Source organism: Falco punctatus (genome assembly GCF_963210335.1).
Source record: "Falco punctatus genome assembly, chromosome: 1".
NCBI classification, from domain to species: Eukaryota; Metazoa; Chordata; class Aves; order Falconiformes; family Falconidae; genus Falco; species Falco punctatus.
The window spans coordinates 17,302,173-17,308,457 of NC_137580.1; the positions used below are offsets into that span (position 1 = coordinate 17,302,173).

General features: G+C 41.9%; 1 protein-coding gene across 1 annotated transcript in view; it reads right to left on the reverse strand.

Moving 5' to 3' along the window:
* Positions 1–5,044, reverse strand: part of LOC308054313 (uncharacterized protein) — a 49,782-nt gene extending 44,738 nt beyond the window's left edge. The window contains exon 1 of the mRNA XM_080366910.1: positions 4,184–5,044. The gene's annotated coding sequence lies outside the window, so the exon portion shown is untranslated. The remainder of the gene's footprint in view (positions 1–4,183) is intronic.
* Between the last annotated feature and the right edge of the window lie 1,241 nt (positions 5,045–6,285).

Here is a 6,285-nt window from a genome sequence, read left to right on the forward strand (position 1 = left end):
CAAGACTCAGGCATCCTCTGAGACACACACATTCACATATATACGCACATAGAGAGAGTACGCTCACAGATGCACTCATTGCTCATACTTAAACCACGGCACAATCTTATCCACTGTGTGCAGCTGGTTATAACATGAACAGGACTAAAATTATATGACCTACTGACTTTCCCTCTATTTCAGCTAAAACAACAGGTCAGTGTTAAGCAAGAAGAAAAGCAGATGGGGACAGATGTTCTTAGACGGGTCCATTAAGGCATATCAAAGTCCAGGATCCAGCCGTAACTTCCAACCCTAACAGAAGGCTGACAACACATGGGCTATTCCAAGAAAAACATCAACCTGCACTTCCCCTCTCTTCATTCCAAGTCAAAGCACCCACTGCTATAGACATAACACCTGAACAGACAATCCTTCCCTCTGATCCATACCACCACCAAGTCCTCTGTAGATGAGGTCTGTCCTCAGGACCTAGAACTGTATCTGCCAGGGCGAGCATCCTCAATAGCTACATGCAACAGTCCTCGCAACAATAAATTCAACAGAAACAGCCTGCTCTCATCCATTTAGGTCTCATCTCCTACGAGACAGGACATTCAGCTCTGGGCAAGCATGATCTCCTCTATTAAATGTCATTTCTCTGAGTCACCGTGGATAGAGCTTTCAAGACACCACAAAAAGGCTTAAAAACATGAAGAAGTTTAGCTAGATTTTGTTAGTTTAGGCTTACGAACAGACAGAAGGCCATAAATATCACGAATGAGCAGCACCACCTCTGTCCAGATTCCACCAACTGGCACAAAAGCAGTTAACTCACAAAACCTTTCCACCAAAATTTAGTGAAATTGCTCAGTTAAGTGGGTTCCCTCTGTGTGATCTCATCCAGCACTAACAAACCAGAAGGCTGTAGCTGCCAAAGGCAAGCTGGCTTCTCTCTTTCTCACCGACTTGGCCATCTAAATCTCCTTTTCAAAGGAGATGGATCTCCTTAGCAGTGCTGTACTGATACCAGATGTGTTTGCATCAAGTTTAATTTTCAGTCCTCCTGCATCGCCACATGGAGGACTCCAAAAAGAAGGAAATACAGGTGACCACCACATCACCTATGGATTCTGGCTCAACAGTCCATGCCAACAGGTGTTGGGGCCACGATTTTACACTTTGTGGGAGAACACTGATCTGCTTCGCACGGAATGCTTCCCCAGAAAACCACCCTTACACTATAAAGTCTGGATAACAATAACGTGTTTGTCCTCTCAATGACCTTGCATGTACTGTACATGAAAAGTGTCAATCAACATTTCAGCACATTTCCCAAATATCACAGAAGCATAGAATGGTTTGAGTTGGAAGAGACTTTAAATATTATCTAATTCCCAACCTCCCTGCCACAGGCAGGGACACCTTCCACTAGACCAGGCTGCTCAAAGCCACATACAACTTGGCCTTGAACAATTGCAGGGATGGGGCACCCAGAGCTTCTCTGCGCAACCTGTGCCAGTGTCACACCACCCTCACAGTAAAGAATTTCTTCCTAATAGCTAACCTAAACCTACCCTCTTTTAGTTTCAAACCATTGCCCCATGTCCTTTCACTAGAGCCTCTTGTAGGCCCCTTTAGGTACTGGCAGGCTGCTATAAAGTCTCCCCGGAGCCTGCTCTTCTCCAGGCTGAACAGCCCCAGTTCTCTCAGCCTGTCTTCACAGGAGAGGTGCTCCAGCCCTCTGGTCATCTTTGTGGCCCTCCTCTGGACTTGCTCCAACAGGTCCATGTCCTTCTTATGCTGGGGGCCCCAGAGCTGAAGGCAGTACTCCAGGTGGGGTCTCATAAGAGCGTAGTAGAAAGGGAGAATCAACTCTTTCAACCTGCTGGCCATGCTTCTTCTGATGCAGCCCAGGATTCCGTTGGCTTTCTTGGCTGCAAGTGCACATTGTTGGGCCGTGGTGAACTTTTCATCCACCAGCACCCCAAATCCTTCTCCTCAGAGCTGCTCTCAACCCACTCTCCACTGATACTGGGTGTTGCCCTGACCCACATGCAGGACCTTGCACTTGGACTTCATGATAGACACACGGGCCCACCTCTCCAGCCTGTCAAGGTCCCTCTGGATGGCATCCCTTCCCTCCAGCATGTTGCCCACACCATACAGCTTGGTATCATTGGCAAACTTGTGGAGGGTGCGCTCGATCCCACTGTCCGTGTTGCCAACAACAATGGTTAACAGCACCAGTTCCAGTATGGACCCCCAAGGAACGCCACTCGTCACCACTCTCCACTTGGACATTGAGCCATTGACCACAAGTCTTTCAAGTGTGACCATCCAGCCAATTCCTTATCCAGAATGGTCCACTCATCAAATCCACGTCTCTTCAATTTAGAGACAAGGATATTATGTGGGACAGTGTCAAAAGCTTTGCACATGTGCAGGTAGATAACATCAGTCACTCATCCTGGTTCTGTCAAACTGTAACTCTGTCACAGAAGGCTACCAAAAGTTTATTTCCATTTCTGTCTGGTTTCAGTTTTTGTTTGGTTCTGGGATTTTGTTTTTTTTTTCTTTGGGTTTTTGGTTTTGTTTGTGGTTTTTTGGTTTGTTTGTGTTTGGTTTTTTCTTTTAATTACAATCACTGTTAATAGTTGTTATCATTGAGGATGAGGACAATCTTTCCAACGAGTCAAGTAACTGCACAAACACACAAATGTAGAAAATCCTATTAAAGGCATGTTTTCTTCTTTCTGCTCTTTCATCCCTGTGCTTTACAACCAATATCTATTGTCTCCACAACAGGCAAACAGGATGCTTTTTAATAATTTACAGTTCACCTCACATCTTTATTCAGCTGCAAGCCCACGTGTGATCCAACAAGCATGTATTATGCTTTGCACCCTCAGACATGTCCCCAGAAAAGAGCACGGAGATGAGCTGTTGATGTCAGTGCTCTCAAACAGATCCACCTAATGCCAGTTGCCTCTGAATTGCATCCTACAAAAATAAGATGCAATACCCCAAATACATGTATTAATTTCAACTAACAGTTCAGACTTTTCTACTAAAATAATCACCAAACAGAAGGACCAAGCACCAACTGAAAACTTCTTTAGAAAACTGTCTTTCAATAGTTTTTTGCTTAAACTGCATATAGTCAGATGGTAGAAAACACAGCTCTCAAACTGCAAGTATGCTGCCAGTATACAGCTGGCCTCAAAAGGTGGCAGAAACTTTAACTCACATTTCCATTTCTTCAGGAAAAAGGAGGTAATTTTTGAATTTGTAACGTTCCTCTCAGTTAGCAGCTCTGGGCATTATCTGCCAAGTATTCCTCTAGAACCACTAAGGTGTGCAGAACCCTACAGTCAGAATATCTGTATTGAAAAAAAATACACAACAAATATCCCTTTTATAATACCAACACTCTTCCATTGCCAAACCTGTCAATCCTCCAAGGATTAGTACAGGTCATAAAAAAAGGCTTCTTTATCAGCTAAGAAGTAAATTAAATATCCAAAAGGTCTTAAGAAGGTATGATTCATGACATCTTGCGGTTTTCTGAGGTCAGCCGTAGTACTCAAAACTGTATATATAGACACCAGCCATTCACACAACACTGTCACTGGAGCCAGCCGACTGTCTGATCCACCAACCTGCTGTTCAACATGCAATCCAAAGGTAATATACATGCTTTAATGTTACCTGGACTAAATTTTGTAACAAAAATCATTTGGGGTACAGCTGTAGACCACATGACTCAATGGGATGGGAAAACTTTTTTCCACTGTGACAGTGGTCAAGCACTAGCAGAGGCTGCCCAGAGAGGCTGTGGATTCTCCATTCTGAGAGATGCTCAAAACCTGACTGGACAGTCCTGGTCAACTTGCTCTAGTTGACTCTGAGCATGCCTGGGGAATGGATTAAACGATTTCCAGAGAACCCTGCCAACCTCAACTGTTCTGTGAGTCTGAAAAAAAGAGCACGTGACAATAACTACTCAGAAATACCAATGCCCTGCTGCTATGCCTGTTGCTTAAAACAAAAAAATCGCAAGAGGCTTCCGTAAGCGTTGTTAGGAAAGGGTAAAATAAGGGAGAGTTAAAATCAAAGACAAAAATAAGTAAAATGCTAGCAAGATCTCAAAACACAAAGCAGCAAAAAGCAGAAGCATAGCAAGCTTTATTCCATGACTTACCCTGACCACGTATGTGAGCAGTTAAGATGGAAATAACAGTTAAGGTCACACCACAAACCATACTCAACTAGGAACAGCTCCTGCTGCCTGATTTTCCTCTCTCCACACAGAGAGCCATAATCCCCTCCAAATCTTTCCTTGTGCCAGAACAAGGACACTAACTCTTTGTTTTCAATCTGCTCTACAGGACTCTCTCTCAAATTGCAATTCCTGTTGCTTTCTTGTGTTCTGAGTACTGTTCTTGCTTTTGGAAACTTGGTAAGTATTGAATAAGAAACTAAACAGGCATCCAAAGCAGGAAATGTTAACATTGTGAACTGGAAATCACATGCTTTTAAAGTTACACAGCAGCCTTAAAAATCCTCATGTTGTGACAGGCCTAAACTTAAGTTATTACCATCCTAGATTCTCAACTTATTAGGCCCTCCTTAGACTGTAACGAAAAAAAAAATACTGTAAGCACTAGTAACGAGCTCATACCCAGCCCAACAATGGGTCCCATATTTTCTCTGTGAGCTATTTCAGCTGACAGGATTACAGACATTGAAGATTAGGAAGTTCCCTTTGCAGAACTGTCTTTGCTTTCTAACAGGAAAAGAAAAAAATCAAAACAAAACCATAGTACTTAATTTTTTATTTTAAGAAATACAAGCAGAAGGGATTATACCTCACTCTAAAAGAAAATTCATTCTTTTTCTACAGGATAACAGTACTGAAAGCTCCGGTTCTGACAGTATGGAGAACGTAAGTCTTTATAAATTACTGTAATCTCACTAGTTCTAACATTTGTATTTAACTGTGGATTTTGGTACTGAACAGGAAAAAAAGACACAAGATGACTTTCTTTTCAACAGCAACCACAAGTGCCCCTTGAAGAGATTGGTCGCATCCTTAGATGCCTGTACCACAGGCGGATGTGCTGGTTAATCAAGTCCAAGTCTCAGGTAATTAACTGTTTGGTAGTATAATGGGACGTAAGACTGTAGGAAGCTCTAGCCGGCCAAGGAGCACACTGTCGGGGATATCAAGAGCGCAGCTTCTGAATGACAAACTACCACAGAAGGTTGCTGGGGAGGGATGCTATTAATCTTTGCAGCTCAAGGAGAATAATCCACTTGGCTTTTTACTTAGCAGACATGTATTCTATGGGACAACTGTGGGTTTTTTAATACAAAACACCTCAATTTGTAATCTCTTTGCAAGCTGAGGAAACTTCCTCAAAATTCTGCTGCTGTTTCTTAAATATTCTGAGTATTTGTCCGGGTATCCTAGTCCTTAGGGATAGATGGTCTCTTAGGTATTTTTTTTAAAGTATTTCAGAGTAAGTTAAGAGACATAATGTAGGGCTGAAAAATAACACTTTCCCACACACCTAACTTGCATCAATGTACAAGCTAACATCACCCATATAAAGAAGTTGACCAATTTCCAGATGTGCCAAACAAAAACAAATGCCGCTACATTTGCTTACTTACAAACTTTCAAAACTGTAATTATGCAACAAATTTCAGGATACAAGTAAGCATCAAAACCTGTTTAGTAAGGTACTGGGCTACACATAAAGTAGAGTGCATCATGTATAGCACGCGAAGATCAAATTCCAACTGAAAACTGTCTGACCAGAAAGTTGTCCTAAAAACACGACAATCAAAAAAGCATATAGCCAAGTCCACTTTGCCTGTAAAAAAAAAAAAAAAAAAAAAAAAAAAAAAAAAAAGGCTTTAACAAAGGACTGGGGAGAACTGAAAAGATACTTTATAGAAATTTTTGCTTTCCAGGAATAATACACTGGTTATGGGAAACCGTGCAGTTTTTCCATCTCATTGAGTATGGTACTTTCAAAATTGAAATTATTTTCTCCTATTTTCATCTTTAGTGCTGTACATTATGTTAAGCACTTCATATGTAAACGGTAACGTTCAAGAAAAAAAATCATGCTACTTTGACAAGTCACAGTACAGTCACCCTTGTTCTCAGGCATGACGAGCTGCACATTCATCTCCCATGAACTTAAGAAGGGTCTGCTCTTGCAGTCATTATTTCAAAACCCAGCTAACCAGGGGCCTTCTCTGCACAACATATTAACTGCACATTTAAGTAAT